The sequence below is a fragment of the Lycorma delicatula genome, chromosome 4 (genome assembly GCF_047948215.1).
Source record: "Lycorma delicatula isolate Av1 chromosome 4, ASM4794821v1, whole genome shotgun sequence".
Taxonomy (NCBI): domain Eukaryota; kingdom Metazoa; phylum Arthropoda; class Insecta; order Hemiptera; family Fulgoridae; genus Lycorma; species Lycorma delicatula.
In genome coordinates, this window is record NC_134458.1 from 102359436 (window position 1) to 102380929 (window position 21494).

General features: G+C 30.0%; 1 protein-coding gene across 2 annotated transcripts in view; it reads left to right on the top strand.

Annotated features, from left to right (window-relative positions):
* LOC142323713 (uncharacterized) overlaps nucleotides 1–21494 on the top strand; it is a 359124-nt gene that overhangs the window by 58598 nt on the left and 279032 nt on the right. The window contains exon 2 of one of the 2 annotated variants that reach the window (XM_075363845.1): nucleotides 17114–17191. The exons of the other annotated variant lie outside the window; for it this stretch is intronic. The gene's annotated coding sequence lies outside the window, so the exon portion shown is untranslated. The remainder of the gene's footprint in view (nucleotides 1–17113; nucleotides 17192–21494) is intronic. 2 annotated transcript variants of the gene reach the window in all.

A 21494-nucleotide genomic window follows, 5' to 3' on the forward strand; every position in this document is an offset into this window, starting at 1 on the left:
TGAAAACTCAAAGTTGAAGGGATTCGAGTAACTAACATTTCTACATAGCATGGATATATTATTGTACGTACCTCTATCATTATTTTGTAGATCTAATTTATGATAAATCTAGGTTACACAGTTTATAGCGTATGCAGGTGTAGGAGTATAAAAAAATATTATTGTACACTTATTCCTGTGTTAAGAATTTAAAAGTATTCTATTTATTAAAATTAAAGAAATAATACACGTAGATAATAATAACAGGGAAAAAATCAAAAATTAAAATGATGTAACTATTATACTTAATGTTCTTAATAAATATCAAGGTTAGGAAGAGAAATGAATTAAACGAACCGGATTGGGCAAGAATGTAACTGAACAACTGCGTTTAGTAATGTTTTTAATGCCTTGCTTGTATGTTGTAAAAATTAAAAGAAAAGAATTTCAGTTTTCTCAACAACTTATAAATAGTGAGGAACGACGTTTTCGACAAACAAATAGCTTATTTGTCGGCTTTTTCGAAGAAAAAACTTCCTTCATAAATGACAGGATGTAATGAAATAAGGAAAACAGTAAATTGAATACATCGGAAGTATAAAGTATTTCCTTGCTTATTATTTCGATAACTTGTTTACCTTATTGATATTTACTTGGAATTAAAATAATAAATTTAACAAAAAATTCGAGTTAAATGTTTATTATTTTTCTACTTAAAGGTTTCTAATTTTTATCAAGTGATATAAAAGAAATTTAAATAATTAAAATATTTGAGTTAACGATGTTCGAGTTACCAAGGTTTTGAATTATCTTAATGTAATTAATATTTTTACTAAAATAAAGTAAAATGATTTTGTACTAATTTTATCTGAACTTTTATATAATTTCTTTCTTTTTTTTTACTTTTAGTTGAATTAATCTTTAACAAAAAGATAAGTAAAGATTATAAGGTAAATTAATTTTTTTTCTTTTTACTGACTTTTCGAAAAAAGTACGCTATTACTTTCGGTTATGGAAGGATTGGGGGGGGGGGTGAAATTGAATCTTTTTTACATTTTGAGATACGAGAAATACGATAATACCATTTACTTAAAACGTAATTTCCTTTTGTATATATAAATATAACATGACAATTTAATTTTGAGCGTAACTCAATTTATAATTGAGTTACGCTCAATTTAAGGTCGACAACGGACAACATAAACTCAATTTGGGGATTTTTCAGTCACTTGGTGGGATTGGGGTGTGAAAATGAATTTTCTTTGCGTTTTCAGGTGTGAGGAGTACGAAAATATCATTCATGTATATAATTTTGTGGCTCGAAAATCTCTAAAACTACTTGATTAATTTCATTGAAATTTAGGTGTGCGATAATAATATATCTGACGTGAAAATGAAAATTTTATAAAGATTGGTTGGGTCGTTTTTGAGTTACGCTCAATTTAAGTTCAACAATAGACAAGATAAACTCAATCTTAAAATTATATTGTTTGTGAAGTGGTTTATTTTTCACACACGCTTATGCAGCGAGTTGAAACTTGATGCTTGTGTAGACCCTACACACTCGCTAATCGAACCTATGTAATACGGTGTACTTTGAAAATCAGTGCGTTTCTGACTGCGAAATATTTAGACCGTTGGAAACGAAAAGTCGGTCTTCGTGCACAGAAATGCGCAAGAGTGTTTTTTTTTTTTTTTTTTGATAAATTAATTCACTACAGAAGCTTACCGCAGAGAAGCTTGTACCTGCGAATTTGGAAATGGAATGTTGTAGCGTATGAAAAATGCCTGACCATGATTCGAAACTGGGACCTCGGATGAAGGGCCGAGACGCTAACACTCCCTCACGATCCGGATTAAATTGTTCTTTAAATTATTTTCAAAGGAGACACGTCACTTAAAATTCGAAGGAATTCGGTGAAAAGTTTTAATTTTACCTAATCAGTTATGAAGACTATAATATATTTAAAAAAATCAGAATCGTAATTCGAACCTTGGTCCATTTTACTGGCAATTATTACATAATAGTTCGTCTATTAGTCATTTTTCTTATTATTAGTTAAATAAAATTGAATATAATGTATTTTAACTTACCTTCACAACAACAGAAGTAGTTTTGTTGAAACTCACAGGATGTTTTTATTTTGGCCCGGATGACGTATTAATTTTGTGGTAGAAAAATGTTATAGATGATTAATGGTTTCATTCCTTGGGAAGTTAAAAATATAAATAGACCTTGGCATTTCAATTAAATTTATAGCTTAAAAAATATTATATTGGTGTTTAAAAAGTATAAAATTTTGTACCTAATTAACTTTTTATTAAGTATCAATTACCTATTTTTTATTTTTGAAATTTTTTTAGACCTACCTATTGTCAAGAATAAAAAAGTATCCTATGATACTGACTATACCTACATGATATCAGATAAGTTACTAGGGAAAGTTAAAATTACGTTGAAATATTTTCTGATTCTTTAGTTTTACTGAGCCAAATATAACAATACATTCGCATGTCAGATTATCAAGTCTATTCTTATACACGTGATTCGCCAAGAAGTGTGAGAGACCATTACGTTGTTTTTCCATAATGATTGTCTTTATAGTGAATTTCATCACTTTTACATCATTTGCTTTCTAAGCATCACAGCTAAAGAAAAGTGAGAAATATAGTATAAATCAATACATTAATTTATTCTTTTTTATCTTAAAACAATATGTATTATAATATTTTGGCTTCCAACAGGAAAAAGTTTGTAGAACATTTCCTCCTTTAGGAAAATTTTGGAGAGGGTAAGTTATCTCGGTATTTTGTTTTTTTTTTCTTTCAACGGGGAATCGCGTCTGGAAAAGGACCCAAAAACTTTGCTAATCTCCAAAGGAATAACCCCAATAATATTTTATCAAATTCACGATCTAAAGAAGGATCGGATAGTAAAAAATCCCGTCCATCTTTAAAAACAGTTTAAGAAAAACGTATAACCGCCAGAAAAAGTAAAAAAACCAAATCAAATAGAAAAACCCAGCAAGGAACAGAGTTCAGGTTCTGTAATAAGTAGAGGGATTAAACATCCAATGAAACGTTAACGTTCCGTTCCGTTTTACCTTGTTTGCTATTTTTCCATTCCAGAAAAAAATATCCAAAAATCTCGAAAAGTTTGCCATCCGAAAATTACTTTAACTTTATTCTGTTTAATTTTAACTAATAAATAGAAAAGAGACTTTTCACCAAAATTATTAAAATTTGTGGTTTAATATTTGTTCTTAAAATCATATCTACTGACTGCAGATAGTTCTTATAATGCATCGTTTTCCGCAGAATGAAGTTCATTAATCTGTCTTTTACACCTTCTATCTTATGACTATAACGTTTGTAAATCATTTGAGATTTAAGTGATACTAATCAGAATTGAAACAGAATGTTTCTGGAAAATACTCATGTTTTTTTTTTTTTATATAGTGATTTATTTTGTTATACGCAATTACTATTTTGCCAGCTAGACAATTATTCTCTGCTTCGTTAGCCCACAGAAACTGGCAGACTAGAAATTAGTGTATGCGGTCAAGAAAGTTTTATTTTCTTAAAGAAAAAGTTAATTATTTTTCTTTGTTATAAAATAAAATACATTTTCCCTCCTAAGTAGGAAAAGTACATAATGCAATGTTTAACATTATTTTAATTTGTATTTATGTATTAATTTGGTATAGTATATTCATACTTTTCACCATTTATCCCAGTCTTTCTAATGACTGTGACACATGTAAAACACCTTATACATATAAAATGTATAATTCAATTTAATTTTTCTGAGAGTAATGATGGTCATTATATCCAGATCCTGTGATGAACGCAGAAAGTCAGTAATGGAAAGTCCCTTTTAAGTTCAAATATCATCTGCGTTTTAATGGGCTTGCCGTGCTGATATCAAGAATTACAGTTAAATTCGGTGAAAAAGGCAGGCAACCTGAAACCTTCACTTTCCTTATTAAACCTAGCATGGAGTCTTTTTATTCTTAAAAATAACTTTTGGTAATTTTGAAAGTGATATTTTCTTGTTGTTTCTACCATTACGGTCCTGGCACGTAACATAAACAACGTAAAAGCCTAAATTTCATATTTGTATGAAACTGCAAAGAATGAAAAAAGAAAAAGATTTTGAGTTAATGTACTGGTTTTTGTGTATGTATGATATAATTTATGTTTGTATTAGTTCTTTTTTATATAGTGGTTTACTTTATTATAGGCAATTACTACTTTTCCAGTTAGACAATTATCGTCTGTTTTGTTAGGCTACAGAAACTGACAGACTAGACATTCGTGTATGCGGTCAAGAACATATTGAAGGTCCTCCAATGTTATTATTAAATAATAATTTTTATTATAACTATATTGGGCTCTATATATATATATTATTATTATTATTATTATTACCTTCAATCAAAGTTAATTTATATATTATTTAATAATAACGGGTTTTAATAATATATTAATGGATGTTGGTTACGATATCTATATATATATATATTTTTTTTTATAAATTAATATTTATTTTACAATGTATAATCTAATCTATCCACGTATTATTATTATTATTTTTTTGTATTATGTTGTACACCAACGTTTCAATTTAATCTCAATATTAAATGAATTGCATGAAATCTAAAAACAACTAAATTGTCAAAATATCGCTTATTAATGTAAAAACAAGCATATTGTTTACTTGTTAACACTGCTGTAGTGCAGATATTACAGTAGTTAACCGAAGAGATGTGCATGAATGTTTTAAGGAAATACTAGAGGTCCCTTGCTGCTCTGCAGAATTTTTGTAACAAAGTAATGTTATATATTTTAAAAAAATCGGCTAAAAATTTATTCTATTTACAAGACGTCTCACCACCAACCGCCTTGTTTTTCTCTTTCCTTTCTTATCACAGGTAAAATCCGTACTCAAAACCTATTTCTAGTCCGTATGGATGTTCTACTGGATAAATCGGGCTGTTTTTTTATTCTGTTTGGAATGGCCAGCAGATATGTCACCAAGCATCGACAAACCTTCAAAGTGATTTTCTAGTGAGTAATAACCTCCGAAAATTTCTCAGTTAAGGAATAAATGAGGATTTTTTAAATAATTCTCAAAGGACACTTAAGTCTGGTGATATTTTATGACATATTTGTGGGTCATTCCAAGCAAAACAAAAAAATCAGCCCGATCCGTCATGTAGATCGCCCAGATGGACTGGAAAAATGTTATTAGTCGAATATTTTTAATATATAAGATTATTTGGCGTTTGCGCCAAATAATTGCAATTTTAGCAAACCAAAAAAAAAAATTAGTAACAAAAACAATACATTTTTTAAAAGGAAATTTAATTAAACATAAGATTTATGTGATTGGGATCTTAGCAAGGCTGCTGTTTGGTCACTTGAAATATTTACCAGTGCCCCTCATCAAGAAAGAAAAAAAAATTATAGCATTTTTAAGATGAAGTCAATCAAAACAAAAGGAAAAGATGAGATATTTTAAATCCAGTACTGTTTTGGGAAAACGAAATTTTAGTTAAAAGTTTCAAACGATTTAGTGTAAAGAAACTAAATTTTTATAAAAATTTTTCATTAAACCTTTTTGAAATTTTAAATGGTGCTTCCTTATACCAGCTTACAGGGAACTTTTTTTTTTTGTAATTTATATGCTGTGAATATATCCTATGTCATATTACGTTTACGGTGAGAAGAGGTGACTGTCCCCGGCTCCACCTAGATGGCACGTTCATCCACACTCTGACCGCGTACGGTACCTTAGGCTCCATCTTAATCGTCATTCGACGTGGAATTACCAAGTGAGAGAATAAAAGAAACAGTAAAACACGAGGTGTAAGAAGCTTTATTAAGCTTTAGTTCATGTTGCTGCTCTTATTGGCAGGAATTCACACTTTTCGCTGTCCAACAATCGTTTAATATACAAGGTGATTCTAAATCTGATTTGGACGTACGCATAGAGCTATGGGATACAACGAGCAAAAGAACTCTTTTGACCCGCGTCCGATCCAGCGATTCTGAAAACTTTCATTGAGTCGTCTACCGACATTCAAAGCAAAATGCACTGGAGTACCGCCTGGCTGAAACGTAATGATGTCAGCGATCCCTTTTGCCGTTAATTGTGGGAGCAACCATTCATCGTTCATTCTCAGATAGTGTTGAATAACTGCGCCATCGAAAAAACAAGGACCAAGGAAATGTTTAGCTGTCATCCCAGCCCAAAATCATAACATGACCTGATGGTATTCGATTTGCTCAAAAACGTGAGAATTGTCTTCGCCCAGAAAAAAACATTTCGGTTACGAGAGCTTCGATAAATCACACACTCGTCTGAGAACGTGACGTTCTTTTTATCGTTTGCTCTCGAAAGGCGTTCAACCAATAACCGACTCGCATAAACACGTCGATCAAGATCATTGTCACTTAACTCATTAACTGTGGCTGGACGAAAACATAAATGTTTTTGTCCACTTTCAGTCCTTCCGCAAATGGTCTTGCATTGTCGATCTTAGAATGCCTAACTCTGCAGAACGTTTGCGCGTTGATTTCATCGGTGATCATTTAATCGATGCCCCACAGCAACACACGTCTTCAGCTCGAGTGCTCGGCCTCCCGCTGGGTGGCGCATCAAGAACACTCCCGTTGTAAAAGCCTTATTTTCCCATGTCAGTAACGTTTGCCGTGATGGTGACGGTTTCCGAAAACGTACACAAAAATCATTCATAATGTTCACCAATGTTTTACCAGTGTGTGGACGTTTGTGGAGAGACACACAAGCTACAAAGCTCTTCGACGGTGAACGCACTCGTACCCGCCATCGTTTCATACTCGACTACGCCTAAGGTAATTCCACCATGAATGAACACACCGTACGATCCCCACCACGGCTTATATTTCCCACTTTTCCAACAGCATTGAGTGATATCACGGTGAGAATTGGCTGCAGTACAGCCCGATTAAGCTGAATTTATACACTGTAAAGGAATTTCCCGCCCACTCTATATTTATATGCCCGTCTTATTGAGGATGTTCGTTGGAAACCCCTAATCGTGTGCTTTTTGTTATACAATTTATTTTTGGTTCCTTACTCGGAACCAGTTTTAAATAAACAAATTGTTGGGGAAAAATATGCTGTTAATGTATTTTATTCAAAATTTTGGAACAAATATTTACGAAAATGAACTTTGAAAATATTTTCTTAGGAGAAATTTTCTATTTATTATTTAATTTGGACAGTAATAAACAAGATAATAAAAAAATAAAATCTTCTACGCGGAACAACATAGAATTGATAAACTTGTATTATACTTAAATATTAGTTACGAATAATAATTTCGGCCTTATTCATTTGATCTAAATCTTTTCGTGTGGTTTACTATTCATTAATGTCAATGTTAAATTATTAAACAATCACACAAACAAATCACGTACTACAGTACTATTTCGATTAATATAATTAATTTTTATCTCGCAGTTATATTAGTTTCTCTTTATTTTTCTTTGCCTTTCAAATAGAGTTTTTCTTCTAAAAACAAAGATTAAATATTTAATTTTTAAAATTTTGTTAACTAATTAAAAAATATTAAATAAATTATAGTACGAGTATACATATACTTTTTTTGAACGGAAATGTTATTATGGTTTTTTTTTAACTAGAAAATAAATAGTATATTTTAACTTTCAAGGTGAAAATGTACCTTTTAATTACGATATTAAATTCAGAATTAATTAAAATACCGCAATTTAAATAAAGTTAAAGGGCTTAGTCGGCTTATATAAATTTGAAAAAAAAAGCCGATTTTTTTCAAAAACTTTTACGACTTAGGAGGCAAATATCTAACGAAAAGAAATTCCTTTAGCTATAGTAATATTTTTTCTTTCATAACGTTTTTAGTTAAGGTGATTTATCAGAAATACGTGTCTGTAAAAATAATAAATATGCGTGTTTTTATTTATTTATTTTTTTTTTACCTACTTTTCAAAGAAATAGAGCATTACTTTCGGTCGCACGGTGGGATTGGGGAGTGAAATTGAATTTAATTTACGTTTTGAGTTTTTGAGAAGAACGAAAATACCATTGACCTAAGTTGTAATTTCCTTATATATATATATAAACTAAATAGAGGCCTACGAACAGAATTTGTGGCTCGAAAATTTATAAAACTACTTACTAGATGAATGTCACTGAAATATAGTTATGCTGTAGTAATGTATCTGAAGTTTTGTACGTGAAAATTTAATGAGAATTGGTTGAGTCGTTCCTAAGTTAAGCTAAATTTAATGTCTACAACAAACAACATAACTTCAATTCGAGGTATCTTTTTCGATCGCAAGGTGAGATTGGAGGGTTAAAATGAATTTTTTTTCGTTTTGAAGTATGAGGATTACGAAAATACCTTTCATCTTTAACATTTTATGGCTCAAAGGTCTCAAAGATACATTCATATGTATAATATTGCGGCTAAAAATCTCAAAAAAATATTCGGTTAATTTAGTTGAAATTTTGATATATGTAGTTGTGTATATGAAGTTGTGTATGTGAAAATCTGATGAAAATTGGTAGAGTCGTTCTTCAGTTACGCTCAATTTAATTTCGCCAACAGACAACAACCCCAATTTGTGGTTATGTTGACTGTGTAGTGGCGTATTTTTTTTCATACGCGCTTATGCAGTGATTAACAGTGGTGAGTTAAAACTTGATGCGTGTGGTTAGAGTCTACTTGTTAATTGAACATATGTAGTGCATTGTACACTGAAAATCGGTGCGTTACTGACCGAGAAATAGTGAGGCCGTCGGAAACTAAAATTCGGTTTTCTTGTGCAGAACTGTTCAAGAATTGCTTTTTTTTGTAATTGTATGTAGAAAATAATTAAAGACTTGTTTTCATGTAAAAGAAAACTCGGATATGATTTTCATCCAATTTCTAGTTTCTCTCAAGATCAAAATAAATATATTGATTGGAGTTAATCTATTCTATTTTTTTTTTTTTTAATTTTATATTAATATAATTTTAAGTAATTATGATGACATAACTAATTTTCAGTTTTATAAAAGACAATAAAATTTGTTGTTTTCCAACAATTAGGCTAGAGTTTGCTGGTGTAACTGATTTTCTAAAACATGATAGTAGGAATCCTATTATTTTTCTTGTCGAATGTTTTTTTCCCTACCTCCCGGAACCAGCCCCCTCAATTAAGCATCACGTCGAATGTTGAAGATATTGTACTTTACCCAGTTTTGGTGTATTTGTAATTAATCACTTAATATACTACACATTTTTACACAAGCGAACTGTTTTATTTCACGTCGACTAGTTTTTTATTTTTAATTTGGCTTGCAGTCCAAACAATGATGTTTTAGGACAAAGATACAAATTAACAGTCGTTAAATAAAATACTTAACTTGAGTAAAATGTATATTAAGTTATGTGTAATAAAAGACCCCTTCAAAATGATTTTTGTCTAGTTCCCGGCAAATATTTCATCAATTTAACGTTAAATTCGTCAACATTTCTGCCCTACTAAACGAAATTTTTTAAATGATAAATCTCAGTTGTATAACTATTAATTTCAATAATTATTTAATTATTAATTTCAATTCTTAATTGTTCTATAATTCGACAGGACGTCCCGTATTAGGAAATATTACAGTTTCACAAAAGTTGAATAAGAAATTAAACCATCAAATCAATCAATGATTGATTGGTTGTTTTGGAAAGTCAATCAAATCAGTCATTTTTCCATTTTAATCAATTTATCGATCAATTTTCCGGTTCTGTTACTTTTTTAGATGCAGCTCATTTATATAATTTATTTATCTTTCCTGGTGTCTTATCGATACCAAGATTTGTGATGTAATGAAAATTGTTAAATCTGCTTGGTAGAACATCGTAGAAATCGCATTGTATTTTTTCGTGTCAGTAAGAATTAGAAGATCCAGCTTTACCCGATATTTATATATATATATATGAAATTATAATTGCCCTCACTACCACTAAACGAAGAGAAACTAAATTTTTTGTTCGTGTTAATATTCTGAATTACTAACCCTCGGTTACATGTTTAAAAACAGTTGATCGGTCCATCAGTTTTAAAATATGTTCGAAAATGAGATTTGGGAACACGATAAATTTTAAATTCACTCCACAAAAGCACAAAATTCAATATAGAAGTGTATTTTCTATACGCAAAAAGATATTGCGGTGGAAAAGAGGGGTAAACTACTAAAGTTGTGTTGTTGCGTAATCATACAGCAACACAATGCCACACATATGAATAAAGGAGCTGTTGAATTTCGTTTGTTATTTATAATTCAATCACCCTCTAAAAGTTAGGTCTCACCCTCTTAGAACCAAGGAATTTGTTTTCACTTGTCAAAAAATTTCTTGGCCACTAGAAATGGTAGTGAGACAAAGGAAAGGAACCAGATTGAGTCACGGGCGATGGAGAGCCGTAAATTATCTTCAAATTATTGTCAAGATATAAGAGCCTTGCCTTATGTTGCATGGCGACTATCTGGAAATGCAGATAAAGATATGAAGAATTTAATTGTAATAAAATAATTATTGTTTCCAGTTAAATACTTTTTTAGTAGTCAAGCGGAACTTATTTCTTAGATTCACCTCATTTATATGATTTATTTTTTATTCTTAATGTGTACTTTGTAATCTGTTCAGCATGTGAACAATATACAACCTCATTGCTCAATGAGATGAGGATGATACATACGATTTATAAATTAGGCTACAGACTCAGGCCGACTGTTCCTGAAATGTGTGGTTAATTGAACACCAATTATCAAATTATACCAGTATCCACTACCTAGTATTCAAATCCATAAAAAGTAGCTTACGTTTTTTAGTAAAATTTAAAACTCAAAACCTTCCACTTCGAAAATCAGTCCGGTGGGTTACGTCTCATATGAATGCTAATTTTTGTTTTTCTTTCCTGGTATCTTATCAATACCAAGGTTTATGATCTTATGATAATTCTTAAATCAGCTCGGCAGAACATCGTACCGTTTTTTTTCGAGTCAGGAAGAATTAGGAGATCCAACTTTACCTGATATGGATCTTATCCCTTGTTTAGGCCTTTTTTGTAGATACCAGATAGGAAACAGTCCTCCGGTTAAGTTGAAAGATAGAACTGCTTCACCAACTTGATACATTCCAAGAACACAGTAACTCAACTAGATTTCCACTTCTAAATACGAATCTAATCGGGTTTTACTATAAACTCACTTATTACTACCAGAGAAAAAAGGATCAAGGATGATGTAAAGGGGTGGTAGTAATAAAGTGATGGTTGGTCAAACTTCACTCAAAGGATTACCTCTAACCTTACCAGCCCCGACTTCAATCTCTCGGGAAATCAGAGTATGACCTAACAATGAAAACAAGATAACGGATCAACGATTTTACGTAAATGTGCTTAATATAGCTGCAAAAGATTGGTTGTACTCCAATTAATTAAGAAGCATCCAAATCGATGATCCATGATTTTGTAAATAAAACTTTGCCCATCTTAGAATTGTGCAGCAAATAGAAGTTTTTAACTAAATTATACATACCGTTTAGTAATATCCCCATTGAAGAGTTAGAAATAAAAAAGCGTTTTATTTATTAAAAAAAAAGAAGATATTAATTGAATTGAGTGTAGACCTACCACTAAAGTAAAAGCTACGTAACCCCTACATAATAAACAAGATAAATATTTTAGAATATTTCTAAATAATGGTGTAAAATTTCAAAAATCTGCATTTTAATTGTATTCTTAATTCTAATTTTCTCCAGTTCCAGTTTTCTCTTAGTTTTTAGTACGTTTTCATTTATTTTTCTGGCTTTTAAAGGAGTTATATTATTAGTATTTTAAATTAAGTGTATTGATTGTTAGTATTTTTGTAAAACCTCTTTTTCTAATAAATCATTTTATGAAACCACTTACAGAATTATTTTTAATATCAGGAAGCTATATTAAGTGGTATATCATTTTTAAACAAATCAATGTCAACAAGTTGATAAATAGCATCACGTTATGAAGTAATATTATATAATTTATTATTTTTTTAAAATTTATTTATTCATACGTCATAAGGTATAATTTAATTCAGTTTGGTATCCCATATACTGAATTAATTATTACCTTATAAAATAACGTAATTTTAATAATTACATCAAATAAAATACGTTACATATAAATAATTCATAAAATTTTTAGTTTTATGATTTGTCATGTTATGATAAAATAAATTCAAAACCGAGTTGTAATGTGATATCTATTTTTTACATAAAAGCTATACTTATTAAAGTACTTACTTTTAATTAGTAGTAATAAAATTTAATGTTTTTAACATACAAAGGATTTATAATAAAATAAAATGTGTCATTATTATTTTAATTTTTTAAAAGTAATTATTTTTTTTTATAAAATGTTATAGTAAAAAGAAGAAAATGTCATGAAAAAATTAACAGGAGTATATTAAATTTAATTATACATTTATGTGTATGAGAAGTATCAGTTTCTCAGGTGCCATTTATAATTGTTAAGTAAATAAATGAATGTTTTAAAAATAAAATCTTATCTCCATGGCGGAATGATAGCCATGGTCTATCCGAAGGTCTTTCATCCAAAGGTCCCGGGTTCGAATTCTGGTCAGGCATGTCAGTTTTCATATGCTAGGAAATTCCATCGGGCTAAATGACTAAAGCAGTTGATGCCCGTAATATATCAAAAAAATTACACATACGACAAACCTCTTTCCCTAGAACTATACATATAAAACATGGAGTTGCGTAACATTCTGGAATATTATACATGCATTTAGTGGACCCGGCAATGCTTCGCTGTTGCTAGAATATTTACCACAGTTAAAATCTCACCAATATCACTACTATATAAATCATTAAGAAAATTAACGTATAAATAAATAACTTAAAATTTATTTTACTAAATTTAATGTTGTTGTATATATCGAGGGATAACCTCTATGTCGATTGTCATTGTTTATATCGATCGTTGTCAGTTATTATGTGATTAAACATCTCAGGAATGGTCGACCTGAGACTGTACAAGACTATACTTCATTTACATTCATAAATAATATCATCCTCATTCATCCTCTGAAGTATTAACCTTACGATGGTTCCAGAGGCTAAACAAAAAAAGAAAAAAATATTATGTTATTAAATTATTAAATATTATGGAACTATCAAACATGTAAACATTCCCAAAACAAATAATAGTAGGTTTTGAGTTATTAGGACACGCACAAAACAAATATTGTCTCTTATATATATATATATATTTTTTTTTCGTTATTTTAATAATTTATATATATATATATATATAATGATTAAAATAATGAAAAAATTTCTCATAAATATGAATCTGGATTTTTCCAATATTAGAACGATTTTTGTTTTTTTTTTAAATTTTAACATTTCCTACTATATCTGGTCCAATTTGTTTTAATAAAAGTCGAGTTTTTTAAGTTTTTATTTCTTTCAATTGACTACAGTTGGCAACAACTTTTTTAAGAATTATCATTATTTATTTACTGGCAATTTAAAAGAATAAATTTACGATGCAATTCTAAAACGGTGGATTTCCACTCTTAATTTTTTTGTTACAGAATAATTTTCTTGGAAACTGAAAGTACGGTTCTGGTAGTTATTAAAAGATATTTTTCAGGTCAAAAAACACATCAAACCAACAATTTTGTATCATAATTTTTGTTATAAGAATTTCAGTATAGTCTCATTTTACCATTTGAGCAAAAATTAACACGAAATTTCCCTATATTCGTAATTCAAAACAAAGCATTTCTGTTTTTTATACCAACTTTTTTAACTGTTTTAGTTAGTAGAATAAGTCTGTAAAATTTAGCTCGAACTTCTTGGAACACGCATATGTAAGTCAACAATTACTAATATTATGGTGACTGAAAATTATTAATCAACTACGTTGGAGTTGACGTTTTTTAAATTTTCCAAATCATTAACGGAAAACCAAATACAGAGCTGTCAATGTAGCAGACAGTACGCTACCATTCGTTGACCTGCGTCAACGAAATAGTTATTTATTTTTAAAGTAATTTTATTTGCGATCAGTTTAATACAAAACAAATTTGGAAGAAAATTATATGAAGTAGGCTGTATCTAGTATTATTGCCTGCAGAAAAACATAAATTATTTTATGAATTTATGAAATTTACAAAATTATTAATGCATATTGATAAATTAGTAATACAGACTGGTCGGAATACAAACTGGTCACCGTACCCCCTAAAGTTAGAACTAAAAATTTGTAATAGGTTACAAATGAAAATGCGGTATAATAATGAATTATTTTATTTACTCACTTGTTACATAGTATTAACTTTAATGGTCCAGCGGGTCTGTGTGTTCGCCCACATGATGCACACACAATTCTTTACATTGCCACGTCCTCTTTGACATGCGATGGAGTATTTCTGTTGTTACGTTACGGATGGCGTCCTCACAGCGTTACGCAATTATTCATTTTTGTTGTGCAGTGATGTGCAGATACGTGTACCTTGATAATTCCCCATAATGAATTGTCTGGTGTGTTAAGATCAGGATTTGTGGTGGCCATGATAACGGAGCTGGTGACAATGGAGTACCACGACCAATCCAACGTCCTGGAAATTTTTCATTCAGAAACGCGCGGACTGATAGAGCAAAATGTACAGGTGCTCCATCCTCTTGCAACCATATTCGTTCCATGAGATTCTTACTCTTGAAACTGTGGTATTAAGCATGCCTCCAACATCTCTAAATGAGGAGTTTGTGCATTCACTGGCCCGTCAAAAAAAAGGACCAAACAAATAACGAGCTATCATTCCAGCCCGTTTCATGACGTGCGATGGCTTTCTTTCCAACTCTGTCGCGTAATAAATAATTTCTTTCGCCCAAAGTAACATATTTTAGGCACGCGAACTGCGATAGATTGCACATTCGTCAGTAAAAAGCACCTTTCCATGTTGCATTGCAGCGGGGAATTTTTCTAATAAAGCCCGGTAGAATGCAGCGCGACGTTCCATGTCTGCATCTGACTGTTTATTGATGAACGTCGGACGAAATGGTCTAACTTTCAAGTCCTTTTTCATATGGTCTTGCATTGTCGTCCGCTGTAAACGAAGTTAGCTGACCGTTTACTAGTTCATTTCACTGGAGATTGTTCAACGGAAACTGCAACAGCAGTACATGTTTCTAACCGTGTTAACTTTCCTTCACTCCGAAACATACCTTTAACACTGACTAATTCAAACGCACGTTTTTCCCAAGTCAACATTTTGCTTTTCGTGGTGGTGGATTATTAAAGCATTGCCGAAACATATCAACAATTAGCTTCATTGTTTGATTCGTATGTTGTTGTTCATGAACCCATATACTTATCACTAACCGCTTATCACTAATCAGCCATTTTAGTACAACTGGGTTTTGCTTAAAGTATTGATGTTGTAAAAAGATGTTAAAAAAAATTAACGTATGCTCTAAACACATATCCTAACTAACATTTATCGTTAACTTTGCGGGTACGGTGTCTTCCCGGTCACATGTACAAACACAGTGGGGTGTAAAGAAAATTACAGTTATTCATTTTACATGATTGGAAGGTCAAGTAATTTTGTTTATTGAAGTAAAGTTTTTTAACACAAAGTTGAGTTCATTCGATATGTCTATCAGCTTACTTAAATTTAATTGATATCGGTTTATTTCTACTTTCCTGGCATAATAGCTCTAGAACTAAGCTTCAAGAAGGAAAGTATGGTAATCAGTCAAAAACTGGGTAGGAGTTCTTTTACATTTCTTGACATTTCACGACCTAGGAACCCCAAAAAACAAAGAAAAGTGGAGGGGGTAATGATGTACTTACGTACGTTTTTGCGTGTTTGAAACTTAATAACTTTTGACTGGATAAACCGATTTTGATGAAAGTTTGTACAGAGTCTCGTGTATATGAGGAAATTTGTTGGTAAACTGTTGGGATTAATATTTACAGTGGGTGAGGAGATTTGTTTTTGAAGTTAATTTTTTCAAAATTGTGCAAACAATCTCATTTTATGTTAAACTCACTACTCTTTTTATTTATTGCGTATTTTTTAACATATTTTTTAAGTGTTTTCCTAGGCATAATAATATTTGTGCAAGCGACCCAAAAAAAAAAAATACTTTGGGGTCAATATTGGGATGGGGAACGATCAAAGTTTAAAGATATCGGTTTTTTTCATTTTTCAAAACTCTATTTCGCTAAAACTTTTAATATTATTTAAATAATAAACTGTTAGTAATATTGCAATAAAATTTCATTGTAATTCATCCTCACCCACAAAAAGAAATCTTAGATGATCTTTTATTGGTTGTACATTTTTTAAGTGGATTTTTTAAAAATTTCTTCCATTTAACATAGAAAACGTAGAAAAATCAAAGACTTTTCTTTGAACCTGATTTAAAAAATACTGATTTCTTGAATGTTTAAAACTTTTTTTTAGTTTAATTATATATATATTGGTAATGTACAATAAATCTTCATCATCAATTACCCTCATTCCAAAAAAAAAAAATTATTTTCATGTAGGCTTACGAACCTCGTATTTTTCCACTATAAAAGTATAAATAACGAATGCCGTTAAAGTATTAAAACTTTATTGTCAGCTTTTTTTACACGACTGCCAAAAAAACAGTGTAATGTACTTAGGATGTGTGTGTGTATATATATATATATATATATATATATATATATATATATATATATGAATGTATGTATGTTTGTTTGTTGGTTTGTTCCACCGTAGCGGCTGAATCGATTTACATGTATGACCCCGCATTGGAATCGGTAAGTTATCGAAAGTATCGTTAGGCTATATAAATATATATATATATGTTTAAACAAATTTAAAAAAAATAGAAAAAAAATATACTATATACAAAATTGTCACCCGCACGCTCTTTAATTATCCTGTATTAAAGAGCAATGTTTGCAATAAATGTTTTTTTTGGCAGTAGTGTTTCTTAATTTTTACTTCCTTCTACGAAGTAAAGAAAGTATTGTGATCGTGTAAAATTTCGGTTTACAGATTTCAACGGAAATAACCATTTTGACCATCTCTGAATCCATTTTGACTATTTCCGGCGTGACGTCCGAACGTACATATGTAAGTACATATTTATCTCGCATAAGTCAAAACAAAAACGATTAGCCGTAGGATGTTGAAATTTTGGATTTAGGACTGTTGTAACATCTAATTGTGCATCTCCCCTTTTGATTGCAATGGACTGGACAAAAAGTTTCAAAAAAGCCAAAAACCCAAAAATTTGGGTTTTGGACTTTTTCTTAACTTCAGTAATAGCCCTCATTGAAAACGTTTCAACGATATATCATAAGTGGTACTTATTTTCATTGGTTCCAGAGTTATAGCCAAATAAAATTTTAATTAATGATATATTTGGATATTTGGGAAGGCAAATCGGTTCGAACCAGACTTAATTTCCTTTTTTTTTAATTGAAATATATTGATTTATTAATAATTTTAACCTCTGATTGTAAAAAACTTTTACAATAAATAATAATTCAATAATAACAATAAAAAAATTAAAAACTTATTGGAAGTTATTAATGAAATAAAATATTATGTACTTTTCATTAAAAAAAAAATGTATATATGTAATAGGCATATATGTATGTATGCATACAAGGAAGTTATGTGGTGTCCAAATTAGATTTTTTTTAAATTTATATAAAATTAGGTAATAATTAATTATAAATTGATTTTATCAGTTAAAGAATTTAAAACTAAATGATCCATCGTTTACTGTATTGCTAACTAATTAACGAAATTTAGTCCTATTAAAAAAAAAAAAAACCATAAAATATCATTGAAGGTCATATTTGTCATTTTTTTTTACCTTTAATATAAATTTCGTGTATTTCTATGTTTATATGTAGGTGTGTATAACAACGCAATCATATCTTTAATTAAAAAAATAGTATCATTTCATTACAAAAATAAGTTAAATGAAATTTACGCAGCTATTTTAAATTTATTTACATTCACCTTAAATATTCGTGTTAATAAATGTCTGATTTAAAATGTACTATTTTTATTTAATTATTTTTTTAATATTATGTACTATAATAATTGTTACTTAATTGAATAAATAGTTATCGACCGACGATAATTTTCAACTATTAAAATTATGAAAGTAATAATGTTATATATTTATGAATGTAAGTGTAAACATCCATTAACCTTATTGATTAACTTTCATTAACTCTTGTTTTATTAATGAATTGACTTCGCAATTCAGGTTTTTTTTCTTATTTAAAAATATAGTATGAAATTTATTAATACAACCTTTTTTAATTTTTTACTAATAAATATACCCTTCATGTTCAATAAATTAAGGGATCATTCACAAGTAGCTTAGTGTTAATAAGGTCATTTCTTTTTAATGTGCTTTTCCTTTTACAAATTAAAATAAATTTTCATTCTTCTTTCTTTAACTATTATTGTGCAATATATCTAAATATCTTTATCTAAATAATTCGTATAAAAAAAAATATCGATTACTAAATAAAGATTAATAAAAACAATTTTGCATTAGATGGTTAAAATTTCATTATTTATGCGTTCAAATTATTTTTAAAATATTTATTGCATCGTTTATAGATGGTGATTTTTATTTATATTTGTAATAAACTAGATTTGTGTAATCAGGAATGAATAAAATTACATTTGAACTTTTGATGCTCAATAAGGGAGAAAGTGGGGATAACGATGCTCGCTGGATATAGTTTATTGGAGGGCTGATGAATTGTGTCTGTCGTCCAATGAGAGACTTCACAGTGTAACTAGATTGAACTAGACTAAAAACATGAAGTATTTATATTTCTCGTATGATTTAACTCGGCTTTGGTATTATCACGTTAATAAGTACGTTTGTTATACATTATTCTGTTTTAAATAATAATAAATAATTTGTATTTGTGTTTGCTATTTAAACAACAACAAAAAGTTAAGTCAGAATGAATAATTTTTTTTTTTTGATACTTCTATTTATAGTCGCATCAACTATTAAAATAATCAGCCACTTGGTGAAATATAACTGTGTCGGCAAATTTGTAATTTTGAACAAACTCAGGTCGACCTACTCCTGACCCACCGGGTTGGTCTAGTGGTGAACGCGTCTTCCCAAATCAGCTGATTTGGAAGCCGAGAGTTCCAGCGTTCAAGTCCTAGTAAAGCCAGTTATTTTTACATGGATTTGAATGCTAGATGTTGGATACCGGTTTTCTTTGGTGGTTGGGTTTCAATTATCCACACATCTCAGGATTGGTCGAACTGAGAATGTACAAGACTAGACTTCATTTACACTCATACATATCATCATCTTCATTCATCCTCTGAAGTATTATCTAAACGGTAGTTACCGGAGGCTAAACAGGAAAAAGAAAAAGAAAAGGTCGACCTACTCCTGAGACGTGTGATTAATTGAAACCCAACCACCAAAGAACGACCCACCGGGTTGGTCTAATGGTGAACGCGTCTTCCCAAATCAGCTGATGTGGAAATCGAGAGTTCCAGCGTTCAAGTCCTAGTAAAGTCAATTATTTTTACACGGATTTGAATACTAGATCGTGGATACCGGTGTTCTTTGGTGGTTGGGTTTCAATTAACCACACATCTCAGGTACGGTTGAACTGAGACTCTACAAGACTAGACTTCATTTACACTTATACATACATATCATCCTCTGAAGTATTATCTAAAAGGTAATTACCGGAGGCTAAACAAGAAAAAGTAAGAACCACCAAAGAACACCGGTAATTTTTTTTTTGTATTATACAAACTTTATTTATTTTCGTATTTATTTAGTAGTAAAATAAAATGCTTCCGACTTTTTATTGTGTGAATATTAAAGTTATCAAAATAAATGATTTAATACTTTCATGTTTGGGTTTGTTTTTTAAATTTAATAAAATTTGTGTTTCTAGAATACCAGGCCACAATTTTTTTTATTTAACTGTATAAGTACTTTTACTGTAATATAAACTATCAACCCTGTGACTTATCTTTCGAAAGCTTTTTAAAATAATATTTTTAAACCAACAAATTATGTAATAAATGTTTTTTAAAATTCAATCAGTTCTAATGGAGATAAACATACAGAAACTTCTTATTTAAAAATTAATCGTGATACTAAAATGTATAAATGAATCATATCGTTTTTTTATTCGTTTTTTTTTTAATATTATACACGACAATTAAAAATAATTGTTATATTTTAAAGTCATTAAAACGTCATTGAAATATAATTATTTAATATGTTAAATTAGATCCCATAGTATTATTTTTAATGTTTCACTTTAATATAATTACATTATTATTTAATTAATTAATAATACGTAAACAATTAATTAATTGTTAATGAATTAATTACGAAACTGCAAAAGTATTATTAACCCTTTGCACTCTTTTGTCGAATACAGTTCGACATTGTAATTTACCAGTACCGCTCCTTTGTCGAATAAAAACTAGACAGTGAAATTTACACGTAGCACTCCTTTTTCGAGTATGGCTCGACATTTTTAAACTGCACAGAGATTCAAAAACGAACTGACATCTGTTTTTTTTTTTAACCTCCGGATCCACCGTTAGGTATTCTTCAGAGGATGAGATGAATGATTTGTAGCGTGTATGAAAATGCCATGCCTGACCGGGATTCGAACCCGGGACCTCCGGGTGAAACGCCGAGACGCTACCACTCGTGCCACGGAGGCCGGCAAGTGACATCTGTTTGTAAGATCGTAAACCTACGTAATATCGATATTCAATATTGATGTAATCGAAAATAGATCGACTTACGCTTAATTCCGTTCTCGAAGTGAGGTTGTGTATTCCGTGGTCGGCATGACAACTGCTAGTAACTTTAGTAGCTTTTTAACCGATTCTGATATTGAGAATGAGTTTAATGATAATAGTGATGAAGATTCTGATTATAATATTGAAGAACGTGATCAAGACAATGTGAACTGAAGAACGTGGACAATTACAGTGAAAGTGAAGTTAGTGATTATGAAATAGTTAAATCCCAAGGTAGGCCTACTCCTAACGTTCCAGAAACCTGGGTTTACACCAAGAAAATTGTTGCAAGAAATATCACACTAAAAAAATTATCATAATTAACATGTAAGGCCTATTTTTTGATTAAACGAAAGATTTTTTTTTTTTAAATTTCATTTTTTGATATAGCAATTTTACCATATACATACGGTTACCAATCATAGATTTAATTAGTAGCTGATAGGGAACTAAGTGATCAAAAAATTGGAGACACTAAATTGGCACTATTTGATTTCATAATTGGAAGGTAAAAGGTTAAACTACTCGTATTAAATAAAAATATTTTATATTTTTGGGTAAAACTAAATAAAATTAACAACGTGTGATTTACACG